Below are 8,223 nucleotides of genomic sequence, written 5' to 3' on the forward strand. Positions count from 1 at the left end.
GCCCTTTGACTTTATGACTGCTATGGGACCCATTTGGCCATTATGGCTACAGTGAGGGCTCTGTGACTTTATAGCTACAGTGCAGGCCCTGTGACTTTAGTAGGATTCCTGTGATTTATGTCAACATTGTGGGCCTGTACTGGCTGCACTGAGAGCTCTGTGACTTTATGGGTACTTTGGGGGCCGTCCGATTTTATGGGTACCCTGAAATTTTATGACTGAATTCTATGAGGCCGTGTGACATTGTTGCTACAGTGGGGCCCGGTGACTCTATGACTGCTGTGGAGTCTCTGTGACTTTATGGCTGCTTTGATTTCCCTGTGACTTTCTTGGCTACAGTAGAGCGCCTGTGACTATAATGGCTACTATGGTTGTAGTGTGACTATATTGGGTACTGTGGGAGCACTGTGAATATCATTACTACTGTGGGTGCACTGTTACTATATTAGGTACAGTGGGTGCCCTGTGACTATATTGGCACCTGTGGGGGGCACTTATACTATAATGGTTACTGTTGGGGCACTGTGACTATCTTGGCTACAGTGGGGACATTGTTACTATAGGGTTCAATGTGGGAAAATAATGCTTATATCTAGGTGATCAAGAGAATTGTTTTAGTGATACAAAGGTAGGGTGATGATGATTAGCTGTGGGACCTAAATTGTTTGTGTTGGTAAATTTGCAGAGATGACTGGTGGCCGCAAGAAGCTAACATGGTTGTCTAGGTCATAGAAGAAGATGAAAGAGAACTACTCCCATCAAAGCTACAACTGCAGTACACAGCTATATATGTAATTTCATGGAATCATTGTTAGAGATCTTTAATCTAGGGTTCCAACAACCCTTTACAGTTGTCAGGTGATTTCCAAATTAACTGCTATAACCAAAATGGCTACCGGTACCGGGATGGGAGCAGAAACCAAGATACTCATTCCAGTCTCTTAGAAAAAGGAGACTCTCAATTCTTATAAGCGCAGCTGCACATATAAAACACAGAAAACCATCTGCATAGGGGCGTGAAAAGGTGATAAATACTGCAATGCAATAGGCCAGCTTGAATATCTCCCCAAAAATTTACTTTCCCAAAACATGCAAATGAACTTTACATATTATTAATCATACATAGCACTAGTTTCCAGGGAGACAATGTTTTTACTAAAAGTCCTGAGAAAAAGACTCCTCAGTGAGGCCAAAACATAAAATAAGCAGGTGCAGAAGCAAAAATATAGGACAAGAGTCAAGGACAGAACTGTCTCTCAGCAGATTAAACAAAATGATATTTGAATCTTGAGATGAATAGCATTTAACAATATGGCTTCTGATTGGACAACATGGCGTCCGAGTGAACAAAATGGAGTACAGAGAAATATGATATCCCTCACAAGTTAGAGGAGTTTTCCAATGAAACAAGTCAGGTACTATCCACTATCCTAACTTGCTGAGTGCTGGGGGTCTCAGTGATGAGACCCCTACATATCACAAGAACGGGGGTCTGATGGGGTTCGAACGGACTGATGGTCCCTCTCCGAGATGAGCGGAGCAGCTGGTTGCCCATGGCCAGACTGCCCCATTCTTCTCTATGGAGCTGAGTATGGCGTTTGGTAATCTCCATCAGCTCCATAGTGATGAATGGGGCAGGCCACCCTTACGCCACCAGCTTCACCACTCATCTTGGGGAGCAACAAGGGGTCCCTTTAACATAATCTGTGGGGTCTCATCACTAGGACCCCCACCGATCAGCAAGTTAAATAGGGCCTGTGGATAGGGCCTAACTTGTTTTGTGGGAATACTCTTTTAAGATGAATCAATAGTACCACAAATAGTCTCAGTGGCATTATTATTCTCCGTGAAGCACAATCCAGCATTTGCAGAAAAAAGGCAATTTAGAAATGTTATTTCATAGAGAATACAAGTATTTACTGAGACAGATGAGTCAATAGTGATGTCAGATCAGTTTTCTTATTCTGTGATTTCTTCTGATCTGGACTTCATCCTCCTGTTCAGGGTACATTCAGACAGCCGGCAGGCTTACCGTTGTGCCCTGGAGAGGAAAAGGAGGTGACCCTTCCATAGAGAAAAGCGGCGCACGGCCGCACACACAGGAAATGATATGCGTTTTCCGCCGCCGGGCTGCCATTGCCCTCTATGGGGATCCATATGCGGCAGCAAATTTGTGGCCACATATACATCCCCCTAGACGGGCGTCTGAATGAACACTTAGACCGTAGGGTGGTAATACTCTCAAAGCCCTGACCACTATATAGTCACTGTGTGCTACAATGGGGATTTATATTTTACCTCACTCTAGATTTTGTTCTTAAGTGATACACCAACCCCATGTTCCTTACAGCAAAGGCACCTGTGTTGTACCATTTAAGTTTGTTTCCTGCAATGTATTTGTGTTGTAAAATATTTGTATGGAGCTTGGATACTGCATTTATGTATTGAGCTTGGCACTGGTGCTGCTTTTATGTACTGAGCTTGGATCCCGCGCTGTATTTATATCCTAACTGAAGGAGCTGTTAGTTTAGTGGGGTAACTGCTTGTGATGGATCTCCTTTATAATGTAACTGAACCTTTGAAGATATTTTTTATTACAGAATTTAACTAAAAAAATGTGATTAACCCCTTAATGACATTTAACGTAAATGTACGTCACATATCTGATGAGGATGTACAGAGCAAGCTCACAGGATTAGCCTGCTCCATAAACAGAGTGGGGCAGATTTATCAAGCTGTCTGAAAGTCAGAATATTTCTAGTTCTCCATGTCAACCAATCACAGCTCAGCTTTCATTTTACCAGTGCTCATGAATATTTTAAAGGGGAGCTGTGATTGGTTGCCTTGGGCAACTAGAAATATTCTGACTTTTAGACAGCTTGATAAATCTGCCCCATTGTGTTAGCTACTCACACCCACAAATAAAATCATTAACATGGTAAGCATTGCTATCAAAATATAAAAATTGTTATTCCAGTCATGACTAAGGGCTACAACAATGTAATAGCCTGAAACGCGTCACCGCTGTAATGTTTTTTTGTCTCGTTTTTTTCGTTTTTTTGTGTCCATGCTTCATGTACTCTTCACATTTTTTAACTTTGGAAAATAAAATTTTTGAAAATGTCTTAACAGCCTTTTTCTACTATATTTGCTTTTTGGATTCCCTGTCTTTGCTACAATTCTTGTTTTTTCACAAACTGTACACCATGTTTGTGATCACATGAAATCACATCAGCCTCACACAGCAAATGGAGAGAAGTAGAAGTCCATGGAGGCAGCTGTGACTTCATGTGGTCAGATACATGCATGGGGTACAGTTTGCTATTGTTAAGAGGCTTGAGATGATGGTCACATGACATGAACTGTGACAAGTAAGGAGGCATAAGGCATGGGGAGTATTAGATGGGAGGGTCCAGATGAGCAGGACACATCCCCTCTGATGCCAGGTAATGTAAGAAAAAAGGTGATTTATGTGGATGTAAGCGAAACAATTTTTAGCTAAAAAAAAGCTAAGTGAATAGGGCTCTAAAGGATCCTGTCACTGGCTGTATATGTGCAAATGTGGTGACAGGTTCCCTTTAAGTTATTAGACACTTTATTGGGTTCCTAAAAGGGGTTCTCCAGTGGCAACAAGTTTCCATATGAAAAGCAACTTGCTAACTTAGTGGCTAACTTGCTGATCAGTGGCGGTTTCAGTGATGGCGCATAGCTATCTCTGTCAATGCCATAGAGATGAATAGAGCAGCTGTCGCATGGACCATTGACTGGTCTGTTTATCTGTGGTACAACAGGGGTACAATAGACCCTTGTTCCAATGATTTGTTCTCATGATCTTTAAGGGTCCTATCACTGAGACCCTCACTAATCAGCAAGTAAGCCCCTATACTGTGGATAGGGTCTTACTTGTTGTCAGAGAAGAACCGCTTTAATTCCATTGATGTACAGTTGTTATAGATGTCGCAGATGATTTAAAAAAAACTAATTATAGAAACTAATCATAAATAAGAAAGAAAGGCAGGGGGAAAAGAAGGAAACCGGAACACATGTCTTTAATAAATCTCATAATAATAATTAATTCCTTACTTTATAAAACACACATATATCACAGGGCTGTACAGAGCTTGCTAAATCGGTCCCTGTCCCAATGGGGCTCACAATCTAATCAATCTACCAGTATGTTTTTGGATTGTGGGAGGAAACCCACACAAACACGGAAAGAGAACATACAAGCTCTTTGCAGATGTTGACCCTGGGACTTGAACCCAGGTCCCCAGTGCTGCAAGGCTGTAGTGCTAACCACTTATTTTAACCCATAAATAAATATCTTCTTTTAACCCATCACGGGCAGTGGTTGAATGTGACTGATTTCCACCCTTTTGGGCTCTACATGGTGTAATAGAAAAGTGGTATATTCACAATATACAGTACTGCAATACAAAAGCATTTCTGCATAGCATATTTGTGATTAGGCCGCATATAAAACTGGTGCATCTTATGTGCAACCTGTGACAATCGTTTAGACTGCACAGAACGCCAGTCTTGGACACTAATAACAAACCCATATTTTACTTTCTGCAGTAAAGTTTGTCTGCTATCTGCGGGAGCAGCGGGTAAAGTGATCAGCAGGACTTGAGCCTTCCAGCGTCTTGTTGGTGGATACAGGGGGCCTGAGGAAGGAGGAGCCAACCCCAAAACGTTGATGTTCACACCTGTTCTCTCTGTGTAACCTCATAGACTGCAGGACGCTATACTCGTAATACGTCACCATGGACATTTAAAGTTACAGAAATGTGGTGATTTTTTAATTCCTTGTTTTATAGAGATTTGAAAATAAGTGAATACGAATTATATATTTTTTGTGCATTTGTGTTGGTTCTTCTTTTTCCGCTATGCCCAAATGAGTATAGTATCTATACTATAGTAGAGTATAATGGTCTCCATTTGCTGGTTTTGTGGATGCAGGGGGGCCACACTGTATGCATGCCTCCTCCATGATTACCACCCCCATGTCAGTGGTCGGAGGAGCATGCCATGGGTATCTGCATCTGATATGTGTGTGTGAGATTAGTCATATTTCAGGAATCGACCATCTGTATCTATTAAGTAAGTAGATTTTTTGGGATGTAGATCTAATTTAACCCCTTTTCTGAGCACTATTTTATTATATTTTACTGTCACTATAGCCAGTATGAGGTCTTTTTTAATAGCGCAATTTTGGGGTTCATGTGTCCTACTCTTGACCTTTTATTAACCCAGTATATTTAAAAAAGAACACAAATCTGACATTTGTTTTTTTACTTATAATATCTTTTTTGCCTTTATCTTCGAACCTAAATACAGTAATAACTTTTTTTTCTGGCGCAATACGCATATACAGCAATACCAAATTTATATATATATTTTTTTTTACTTTTCTTCTTTTGCATAATGAAACACTTTTGGCGGAAAAAAAAAACTTTTTGCAACACTAACTACCAAGTGCCATAACGTTACAATTTTAGTGTCAATGTGGCTGTGCGAGGGTTTATTTTTTTGCAAACATTTCCACTACCATTTTTTGCAGTCATGAGTTAATAATAATATAATAATAATTCTTTATTTATATAGTGCACACGGATTATGCAGCGCTGCACAAAGCATGTCAAATTGGTCACTGACCCCATGTGGGCTCACAACCTACCAGTATGTTTTCGAGTGTGGGAGGAAACCGGAGTACCCAGAGGAAACCCATGCAAACATGGAGAGAACATACAAACTCTTTGCAGATCTTGACCGGAGTGGGAATCGAACCCAGGAGTTCGGATAAGTTCTCCTCATGATGTATTTATTAAGAATAACTAAAGTACACAGTGTGTAAATAGGAACCTGGCTGGATACTCCACCTTGGGCATAGTATATATACAGGGCCAATTCTAGCATATTTGCTGCCTGAGGCGAATATTAAAATGCTGCCCCCCCCACTCCCTGTTAAGTAAATCCTTAAACTTTACTAACAATTAACAACCCTACAGGCAGCTCCCTGACACTGTGTGACTGACTACAGGATCTGAGAGGCATTAGTGGCATCTAGTACCTTATAGATGACAATCTCTTCCATCAGTAGAACTTTATTCCGGGTTCTCCAATCCATGACGTATCAAAGGTGAATTCACGGCCGGATATCTTCTGCTCCGTGCAGCATCTCCACCCGGCGTCCCTAAAAATACCACAGTCACTTACAGTATAAAGTCTCCTGGAAAACAACACTGTGCTCCTAAATAATATATACCCCTCACAACACAACTGACCGCACGCTACCCCACATATAACACATCCCTTCATTATATAGGGATAAAATCTATATACATATAATATACTGTATCCCATATACAGCCCCTGCAGCTAAGTAATATACTGTACCCGATATACAGCCCCCCCAGCTTAGTAATATACTGTACCCGATATACAGCCCCCCCAGCTTAGTAATATACTGTATCCCATTTACATCCCCCCCCAGCTTAGTAATATACTGTATCCCATATACAGCCCCACAGCTTAGTAATATACTGTATCCCATATATAGCCCCCGCAGCTTAGTAATATACTGTACCCGATATACAGCCCGCCCCCAGCTTAGTAATATACTGTATCCCATATACATCCCCCCAGCTTAGTGATATAGTGATATATAATATATACAGCACCCCCCAGTATAAAATGATTCTGGCCCCATATAATATATACTGAATCCCCCCCAGTATATAATAATTATAGCCCCAAATAATATCTATAGCATCCCCCCCAGTATAAAATAATTATAGCCCCAAATAATATCTATAGCATCCCCCCCAGTATAAAATAATTATAGCCCCAAATAATATCTATAGCATCCCCCCCAGTATAAAATAAGTATAGCCCCAAATAATATCTATAGCATCCCCCCCAGTATAAAAAAGTATAGCCCCAAATAATATCTATAGCATCCCCCCCAGTATAAAATAATTATAGCCCCAAATAATATCTATAGCATCCCCCCCAGTATAAAATAAGTATAGCCCCAAATAATATCTATAGCATCCCCCCCAGTATAAAAAAGTATAGCCCCAAATAATATCTATAGCATCCCCCCCAGTATAAAATAATTATAGCCCCAAATAATATCTATAGCATCCCCCCCAGTATAAAATAAGTATAGCCCCAAATAATATGTATAGCATCCCCCCCAGTATAAAATAATTATAGCCCCAAATAATATATATAGCGCCCCCCCCCCAGTATAAAATAATTATAGCCCCAAATCCCCAAATAAAATATACAGAACCCCCCCGCCCCTAGTATAAAATAATTCTGGCCCCATATAATATCTATAGCATCCCCCTAGTATTAAACAATCATAGCCCCAAATAATATATATATAGCATTCCCCCCAGTATAAAATAATTACGGTATAGCCCCAAATAATATAAATATATATTGCATCCCCCCCAGTAATAAAGAAATAATTATAGCCCCAAATAATATAAATATATATTGCATCCCCCCCAGTAATAAAGAAATAATTATAGCCCCAAATAAAATAGCATTCCATGATCCCTCCCCCCCCCCCAGTTTAAAATAATTCTGGCCCCATATGATATATATAGCCACCACCCCCCCGCAGTATTAATTATTAGCCACAATTAATTAAATACATGAAAAATAATAAAAATCATTCTCACCTGCAGGCAGCTGCTCCCTCGGCGCGGCTCTGGTGTTCACGCGGCTCTCCTGTGAGCCGCGGCTCCGCACAGTGACACAGGCGGCGTGAGGTCGTGCCGCCTGTGTCACTGCTTAGAACGGTGCGACGCAGCTGCCGGAAAGGCGCTGCGTCACTCCGCATATAAATCGCGCCTGTGTCTTAAAGAGACAGGCGCGATTTATTTAGCTGGTGGGCGATTCGGGTGTTAATGGACGCCCGAATCGCCCACTTTAGAGCGGCGAATTTCGCCGCCCTTTACAGGGACCCGCATTCTGCCGCCTGAAGCGAGATTTTCATCTCGCCTCATGGCAGATGCGGCCCTGTATATGCCTCTTTAATGTATATGTATATGTCTCTTATACATATACATATATGTCTCTTTAAGACACAGGCGCGATTTATATGCGGAGCGACGCAGCGCCTTTCCGGCAGCTGCGTCGCTCCGTTCTAAGCAGTGACACAGGCGGCACGACCTCACGCCGCCTGTGTCACTGTGCGGAGCCTCG

Source organism: Engystomops pustulosus, chromosome 1 (assembly GCF_040894005.1).
Source record: "Engystomops pustulosus chromosome 1, aEngPut4.maternal, whole genome shotgun sequence".
Lineage (NCBI taxonomy): Eukaryota > Metazoa > Chordata > Amphibia > Anura > Leptodactylidae > Engystomops > Engystomops pustulosus.